The 10,000-nt window shown below is 42.9% G+C and overlaps 1 protein-coding gene across 3 annotated transcripts in view; it reads left to right on the forward strand.

Moving 5' to 3' along the window:
- Nucleotides 1–10,000, forward strand: part of rhobtb4 (Rho related BTB domain containing 4) — a 107,808-nt gene that overhangs the window by 63,976 nt on the left and 33,832 nt on the right. The gene's annotated exons all lie outside the window — the stretch shown is intronic.

Below are 10,000 nucleotides of genomic sequence, written 5' to 3' on the forward strand. Positions count from 1 at the left end.
TGTTACACTGTTTATTACACTGTACCTAATGTGGTAGATCTACTGTAATAGTGAACCGTTAAAATAAAGTGTTACCAGATAGGGTATAATCCTGGCATGTCAATGAGTGCAATGGTGGTGAAGCTGGAGATGGCAGAGAAGCTGAGGAGATGGTGTTATGTTAGGAGAGGTGTAGGTGGTGAGGGTGGGGGTGGGGGTAGTGTGATATGATAGGAGAGGAGTGGTGGAGAGAGGGTGATAGAGTGAGCGAGCAAGCGAGCGGAAGGGATGATGTTGTTGCCGGGACGCTGTACTGTTTACAGGCGGCGCGTTACATAACCAGTCTGCCCTGCCACCATCCCCAGGCTGAGACACACACAGACACACACACACACACACATACACACACACACACACACACACACACACACACACACACACACACACACACACACACACACACACACACACACACACACACACACACACACACACACACACACACACTCACACACACACACACACAGGCATACACACAGTCACAGGCACCGATGCAGATATACACACAGACACAGACACATGCAAGCGCACTCAGACACATACACATGCACACACGGTCATACAATAACACAGATACAGACACAATCACAAATTATGCAAACACAATCAGACACTTACCGTATAGTGCACACACACACACATACACACACAGACACACACACACACACAGACACACACACACACACACATACACACACACACACACACACACACACACACACACACACACACACACACACACACACACACACACACACACACAGGTGGTTGGAAAAAGACAGAGAAAGAAATAAGTATGGCGAACAAAAGGAGGACAGTTGACCCCATTGAACCACAGAGAGATGAGTCAAAATCCATTGTGAGTGCGCCTGTCCATCTTGACAAGTGGTGGGTTGCATTTATTTTAAGCCATACTGATAAATGCTGACCTGTGCATATTGTGCATTGGGCACAGATTTCACATGCACACATGGCTTGTAATTTCAGTAAACACCGCATACACTGCTGCTGTGTGTACAGACACAGAGACACACAGATGAGTCAACACAGAGGTATATACTGTAAAAAATGTTAAATGACACCATGTCTCAGGCACAGGGAAGCTGACAGGCGGTACATGGGTCAGGTGTCCCGGGCACAGGGAGAAGAGGGGCCCAGAACTCAGTCCTCATTACATTGTTTGGAGATTGTACATTCATTTGGTGGGGGGGACCCTTCAGAAGACTTGGTCCTGGGTCTGGCCAAAAGCTGCTGCGGCCCTGGGTATGCAATCTGTCCCTGTTGCGATGGCAAACACATGTTACAGTACGCTACGCATGATAGAACACGTGCATTAGAGGCATGTAATTGGAGTGACAGATACAGGGGATGGAAAAAGGACGAAAGTGGACAAAATGAAGGAAGAATTGAGGAAGAGAGACATTAATAGAGATTTATGTATTTTACAATCTATTATATAGATTGACATATGTTGCAGCAAAATATATTGCATCATGTGATATGAACTTGATGCTCTTCTGTGCGTGCGTGCGCATGTTTGTGTGTGTGTTTTATTGACTTCTATTGCTTTTTGTAAGTTTTGGCAACACGGATACTTCCAGGCATGCCAATAAAACACATTTGAATTGGGGGAGTTGGCCGGTGTCTCAGGGTCTGTTGCATAACTGCAACTGATGAGGAGAGGGGAGTGAGGGAAATAGAAGAGATGTACACGTAGATGGGGGATAGATAGAGAGGGGAGAGAGAGAGAGAGAGAGAGAGAGAGAGAGAGAGAGAGAGAGAGAGAGAGAGAGAGAGAGAGAGAGAGAGAGAGAGAGAGAGAGAGAGAGAGAGAGAGAGAGCATGGTGACAGAGGGTGCAGTGGAGATGACAAAAGATAGAAATTACACTGGGCTCACTAATGTAGCATTAACCTGATAAAAAATGCATTAAAAATGTTATGTTATTTGTGTGTAATTTTGTAGGCCTATGCTTATCTATGGTTTGTGTGCGTGTGTGTGAGAGAGAGAAAGAGAGAGAGAGAGTGTGTGAGTGTGCATGTGTGTGTGTGTGAGAGAGAGAGGGGGAGAGAGAGAGAGAGAGAGAGAGAGAGAACAGTGAGTGAATGAGTGATGAGAAGGACTCAGCTGACTACAGAGCGCAGAGCAGAGAATGGGAGAGCGATGTGGATGATTGAATTACAGACAGCAAGACACAGATAGAAGGAGAGAGAGACCGACAGAGAGAGAGAGAGAGGACTAGAAAAAATGTGCTCAGTTCCAAAAGGTGTTTAGAGAGAGAAAGGGAGAGAGAGTGAGAGAGAGCTTAGGGTAGAAAAATCGCTCTTGTCTAAAAGGTGTTTTTAGAGGAGTGCATGACCGACACCTCCTGCTGCGAAAGACACAAGACAAAGAAGTGGAGTGTTGATGTCTTCATTTCTCTCTCTCTCTCTCTCTCTCTCTCTCTCTCTCTCTCTCTCTCTCTCTCTCTCTCTCTCTCTCTCTCTCTCTCTCTCATCACACACACACACACACACACACACACACACACACACACACACACACACACACACACACACACACACACGTACACACACACTCTCTCTCTCTCTCTCTCTCTCTCTCTCTCTCTCTCTCTCTTTCTCTCTCTCATCCACTCTCTCAATTCATGGGTTTTCCCATAGTTCTCTTTTTTTATCGCTCTCTCTCTCACTTTGTCTCTCCACATCTCTCTCTCTCTCTCTCTCTCTCTCTCTCTCTCTCAGTTTGTCTCCCCACATCTCTCTCTCTCTCTCTCTCTCTCTCTCTCTCTCTCTCTCTCTCTCTCTCTCTCTCTCTCTCTCTCTCTCTCCGTCTCTCTATTATTGATATTGGGATTTGGAGTTTTCCATCCGTACCCCATATCAGAGTATCAGACAGCTGGGTGTGAACAGAGAGAGAGGGAATAGACCAAATGTACACTGTGTGCTTTTTGAAATGGATTTTGAGATGAATTGTTGACACACAGAAATGCACACACACACACACACACACACACACACACACACACACACACACACACACACACACACACACACACACACACACACACACACACACACATACACACACACACACACACACACACACACACACACACACACACACACACACACACACACACACACACACACACACACACACACACACACACACAATCATGGAGATTTGAGTGCTTGTAGAGATAAAGATCTTCTTGATATCTCCACCTCAGCTCTTTAAAAGGTGTCACATGTGAAGAGCGAGCAAATTCTGTGTCCTCTTTTGTCACTACGGAGTCAGTCAGAGTTCCACTCTGTGGTGTGAAAGTGCCTGACTGGGAGCATGTTAGTGGTTTGTCTGTGTGTGTGTGTTTATTTGTGAGTTGGTGTAAGAATGACATATTTGTTTGTGTCTGTCTGTGTGTGTTTGTGTGCATGCTTGCTTCCATGTTTGTACCATACAGTATGTGTGTGCTTGCATAGAACGTATGTGTGCATGAGTGGTTGACGTTTACACTATTAAAAAAAAATGGTTATTCCAATTCTTGAAAATATTGATGGAAAAAAATGGAACAAAATTGGAAAAAATAAAGCACTTAGTGGTCCATGGAATTTCGCTAAATTTTTGCCATTTTTGGGAAAATGTGTCCTGCATCAACACATTGCATAGGCATGTCACACCGCAGGAAAATGAAGTCACACCACAGGAAATTCACTGCATTATGGCCATTTTAATCCTTTTGTATACATGATTGACATCTGAGCTCATGCTAACTTAATAATGAGCATTGCGTGACAGAAACATTGCAATATGAAGACATGTAAAGAGGTTAATAGTCAACTTAAACTTCCACAGCACTCTCCAATAACTGAGGTACTGACTGGTTAGGAACCAGTCTTTAAGACCCTTGCAGTTGGCCTTGCAGCTGCCTGTTCACAAACATTGACATACATGTCACCGCACAGGACGCAATTTGTGTTACGAAATTGAACTTGTAGTTAATATCACTGTCATGAGTTTTTTTCACATTCACATTTCTTAATATTAAGTTAATATTTATGCAATCATGCCAAATGCTTCATACATTATTCAAAATGTTGTTGGTTGATTTATATATATATTATATCCAGGTTTCATTAATGTTACAGTCACACCGCAGGATATTTGACATAAACCTTTCATAAATCTTAACAAAAATGTTTCTTCTCATCTAAGACTTTTATGAAACATAATGTACCACATCTTCTTTCATTGACATTTGTTTTTTAAAGAAAAAAACTGTTTTGTAGGTTTTTAACTAATGTTACAAAAAACAAGGCGTCACGTCAACCACCTGCATGCATGTGTGTGTGTGAGTGAGTGTGTTTGTTAAAGTGTGTGTGTCAAAGTGCGTCTGAGAAATAGCTCGCGTGTGTGCTAAGCTTTGTTCATACGTATTCATGTTACTTGTGTGACTGCTAATTAGAGTGAGAGAGAGAGAGAGAGAGAGAGAGAGAGAGAGAGAGAGAGAGAGAGAGAGAGGCAGACGGAAATAAGGCTATGTGTTAGATTGCTGTTGTGCTAGCTTCTCTTTCTCATTCCAATCCCTCCCCCCTTCCCCTCACACCATCTCTCTCTCTCTCTCTCTCTCTCTCTCTCTCTCTCTCTCTCTCTCTCTCTCTCTCTCTCTCTCTCTCTCTCTCTCTCTCTCTCTCTCTCGGGCGTAGTGGGGCCACGGTGCTCTCTAAACAGGTATCAAATTCACTGTCAAGGTATCTTGAGCTGAGCTGGGGTTTGGTTGCTGAAACACTCCCTCTCTCCTTCAGCAATAATGTGTTCCGTTTCTCACCTTTCTGTAGAGGACACTCTCTTTCTCTCTCCCTCTCTCTCTCTCTCTCTCTCTCTCTCTCTCTCTCTCTCTCTCTCTCTCTCTCTCTCTCTCTCTCTCTCTCTCTCTCTGTCTCTCCCTGTTGTCCCGTTTTAGCCACCACGGGAAACTTAACCCAAACCACAGTGTACTTTAGGAGGCCATAATCATCCTTCTCGCTTACTTACTATGTCATGCAGGACATACACAAGACACACGCACTCTCACACTGCCTCTGCACAACATACACACACTCACACACACACACACACATGCATACACTGCGTCTGTAGGGTAGACTACACACAGAGAAATCTTTTCTCTTTGAAATCTTTACAGCTAAATTTAAGACAGACAGCTTCCGCTTGCCATGAAACATTGTTTTCATCAATAACGAACTCATTTAACAGGAGGTGAACACTACACACAAACAAAGTAATATCTCCATGACATCTTTAGAACTCTAAAAACTTCCCCTCTCTGACTGACCTAGTTAACTAATAATAGTAGTGTTGCAGTGTTGTATGTGATGGATTTTGCTTGACTTTTAATAAGATGCATGAAAAGGTCAATTGAGGTAAAGCAACAGCGTTGTTTTTTTTTCCAAAATTAAAATAATTATGTTTCCAAAAGTAGGTCAGTGGTTCCATCAATTCTGAGCAGGATGAATGACACTTCATTTAACACTCCATTGGCAACTCCACCATGGCAGTGCTATAATCATGCTGTGCACAATTGCTGAAGTGGGTCACTCCGATCTGTATTTTTAATGAGACATACCTGAAGGCTCATCAAAGACGAAAAGATGTTTTTTTTTTACTTTGAGAGACATTTTTAGTGAAGAAGAAACAGGGCACTGACGAAATCGGCCGTAGAGATGAACGGGGACAGTTCGTAACGGTGGTATGGCGGATGTGTGTGCAAATATCTTGCCTGTTCCTCTGTCAAAAGCCAATCATTATGCCGATTGTCTAACTGAACAAACAGCGTTCCAATCATATTACAGCTTCATGCTCCACTGTAGCCTACTTCTCATGCCGTTGTGGAAGTACGGTGCCTGAACTATATCAAAATAACCCTTGAGAAAGTGGCTTTAAAAGCTTTATTTTGATTTACAAGGAGCAACCAAACACACCACTCTTATCTTTTCACAACGATTTTAACAATGTGATTTTGCCATCGTCAGTAAGTTATTAATTCGTGTTTCCCCATTCCGTTTCGGAGGGTCTGGCCTCACTAATTTGAAATATAGCCCCCAAGATGGTTTCCGAATGAGGTAGCGTAGGGAGAACGTTGGTTTTGCACCATTCTAGTCTGCTGAGAATATGCTTTCTTGGAATCAACAGTTCTGAGGCAACAGTGAAACACTTCTTGAGAGTGAAGTCAGTCTAGTTGGTCTTTGTGATTGCACAAACCACTTCTCAGCATGCAGTGCACTCAATAAAATGTATACCCTCACCGTCACCTACAGTATATCACGAAAGTGAGTACACCCCTGCAGTTTTGGCAGATTTGTGAATATATCTTTTCTTAGGAAAGCATAAAAAAATTTCACTTTGACACAATGTTTAGTGACCTTTTAACAACATATTTAACCGCTTACATTTCTTGTTCACTCAGAAAAAAACTAAATACAGCCATTAATGTTTGAACATGTACCCACAAAAGTGAGGACACCCCAGATTAAAATCCGGTAGAGAAGGGGCCGTGTTGGCTCGAATCGTCTCGAAATGAAAAGGGATTAAAAGGGAGGTCATCGTTGTGCGTTTCAACTTTCTTTTCATTGAACTTTTACATTTTGAGTGTGAACCTGGCTTAAATAGATTGGTGTGAGATTTGAATGCCAACCTATGGAGAATATCATGATCTGCTTCAGTAGTCACATTGCATGTTGACATGCATGTTTCTTTTAGGTGTATTTCAGATTGCCAATGTTGACAGCATTCATGTATCACCCAAACCATGTATGTCCCACTACCATGCTTGGCTATTGAGAGGATTCACTTTTTTGTAAAACTCACTTGTTTACCACCACACATGCTTGACACCATCTAAAGTAAATTTGTTTATCTTGGTCTCTTCAGATCACATGACATGGTTCCAGTGACCCATATCCTTGGTCTGTTCATCTCTCTTGAGACCAAGATAAACAAACCTACTTGGACCATGCTAGAAAATATTTGTTTAATACTTAGTAATCAAATTTGGCAATAGGCAGCCCAATTTCAATAAGCTGCATAGTTGCAGTACCTTTTTTGACCATTTCCTGCACAGTGTCCCTTTAAGGTGTTGTTTAAACATGGCCAGTGAAGGAGGGAAATGAGAACAGCCTGCAGCTGTATGGATGCCAAGACCAAGCTAGGGTCCCCCAGTCCTGGGCAGACCGACCCCCCAGCCTTCTTGCTTCAGTCGTTCCTTATTACAGTTTGCCCTTTTCCCTGCACTCCTTCACAAACCCTCTCCTGGGCCTCCACTTTTTGTATAGGCCTGGTCCTGGGAGCGTTGGTTTTGTTTTGTCTCGTTTTGTGTTTCTCTCTCTCTCTCTCTCTCTCTCTCTCTCTCTCTCTCTCTCTCTCTCTCTCTCTCTCTCTCTCTCTCTCTCTCCTTCTTTCAGTCTCTTGTTCTCTTTCTTAATTTCCTCCAGAGTAGAGGACAACTCATTCTGTCGCGTTGCCCAGGGAGATGGGGTTATATTGGGTGCCCAAGTTGGGCACTGGCATTCCGTTGGCACACTCACACACACAAACACTCACACACACACACACACACACACACACACACACACACACACACACACACACACACACACACACACACACACACACACACACACGCGCGCACCCACACACACACACCCTCCACCCCTTCCTGAACGCACTGCTGCAGTAAGATAACACTACCATCTGTGAAGTGAGACACAAACTTGGCACAGCGAAACCGTCGGGGGAGATGCAGAGTGGTGTGTGTGTGTGTGTGTGTGTGTGTGTGTGTGTGTGTGTGTGTGTGTGTGTGTGTGTGTGTGTGTGTGTGTGTGTGTGTGTGTGTGTGTGTGTGTGTGTGTGTGTGTGTGTGTGTGTGTGTGTGTGTGTGTGTGTGTGTGTGTGTGGGAGGTCAAAGGTATGGAGAGGAGTCTATTGGTTCCCGTAATCAGAGTGTCAAGTGCTGGCAGTGGACTAGCCAGGCTACGGCCTAGTGACGCAGCACTTTCGGCGTTGCTTCTAGTCAGGCCAGGAGCAATACAAATATCGGTTCTGAGCCCCGGAGAAATCGGGAACTCCACCCACTTCGTTGGGAAGCAATCCACTTTGAGCAGCCCCTCGGTAGAGCCGTGTTCAAGGCAGTGATGTGGTTTAAGCAGAGACGTTCTATTAGGACTAAGAACATGTTTGGTTTAAACTAAGGCACAGCCTTTTCTTGCCTTGACCAGTAGTGAATTGAGGGAGGCGGGTTAACCATGCCGTTTGCGAAACGTTATTCTTTATCTTCTTGGTCAGACCAAATCTGGGTATGAGATTTGAAAGTCGATGATAATCAGGCAAGCAGTGGACACGACCCAGCTGTTTAAGTGTACTGCATGTAGGCCTGTGTCTATGTATGCATTGCGATGTACTTTGTACTGTATACATTGTTGTTAGCATGCACTGATGTGTGCACGCATTGCTGCACATTGTTTTTGTACTCATTGGTATGCATCTATATGTTTAGTGTAGTGCACATTGGAGACTGGTCAAGTACAATTTGAACCTTGTTACATAGACTTTTGACAATACAGTACACTTGAACTTGAACTTCAACTATATGCACTGCAGTGTGTATGCATAGGTATGTGTGTGCACTGGAGTGTGTATGCAGTGGTGTAAGTATGGAAGTGTGCATGCATGACAATATGAATTTGCATTGCAGTTTTTATGCTTCAAGGGTTTACAGGGTTTAAACGTATTTTCAGGTGTTCAAGTGCTTCCTTCTGTTGTGGGTGTTGTGTGAAAATTTATTGAAAGCGTTTCTTGACGTGAACAGTTTCAGTAATGACTTTCATTCACCGGAACGGCAAAAACCTTCACACTTCAGAATGGATATTTCTTGTTTTGAATATGATGAATTTCTCTGATTAGTATGTCAGTTGTGTTCAGGGTTGACAACCGTTCCTTGAAATACGGAATCGTCCCATATTAAGAAATAAAAGAATGGTTCCGTATTGAGCTGAATCGAGACAGAATTTGGTTAAAATGCAGGTAATTGTATGTAAGAAATGCAACATTTTCTGAGGGAGGACCCCCCCTGCGACAATGAAGTGCCCTGTATTCTTTTCATAGACAGTTGAGCAAAGATGTGTCCCTACTCTGTACTGGATGGTTTTAGCCTTCTGTTGTATTGAGGGGATGTTGCACTCCGGTCCTTCATGGTTTTGGCACAGAAGTTAGTAGTGAAACAGGAAGTTAATGAATAGTTTCAGATGTAAACATCTGGTGCTGCCTGGCGACATGTTTTAACCCATTAAGACACTGTGTTTAGTCGGATCACAGCGCACTCTCGATTAAAAGGTGCCAAACATAAACAAAAACTGTGTAAAATTGAAAGAAAAAATGTCTGCACACTTAAATCCCCTTTGTGTTCTTTTTAATAATAGGCCAAGCTTTCGGTCTAATTTTAAGACACGGCATTATAAATTTGCTGTTCCCCGAATGGCAATGATCAAGTCGAAGTGCATTACTAAAGGCCCTGTGTTATGTCATAGTAGTACTATGGTACTTAACTTTTCAATTAATTGTATTGTATCAAGAATGTGAACGGATGAATGTTTATCGTACCTACTGGTACATGTGAAGCTTTTGATCTTTTGTCATATAATATAAATAAAAATACACTAAACTAGACACACCTACAGGGTAAGACTACACCAATATATTGTCATAGTGTAAAACTATTCACTGTAGAAGTAGAATATGTAGTACATGTTGGTAATTAATTTCTTCGTCATGCACTGTACATTTGTATTGTGTTTTAAGGTTCACACTTTGAACTGCTACCAAGGTTGTCTCGGTAGACCAAAATGTACAGTATGTATGTGCCCTTTTTGTCATTTTGTGTGTTCACCTTTACATATCCATGGCAACAG

The sequence above is a fragment of the Engraulis encrasicolus genome, chromosome 3, assembly GCF_034702125.1.
Source record: "Engraulis encrasicolus isolate BLACKSEA-1 chromosome 3, IST_EnEncr_1.0, whole genome shotgun sequence".
NCBI lineage: Eukaryota > Metazoa > Chordata > Actinopteri > Clupeiformes > Engraulidae > Engraulis > Engraulis encrasicolus.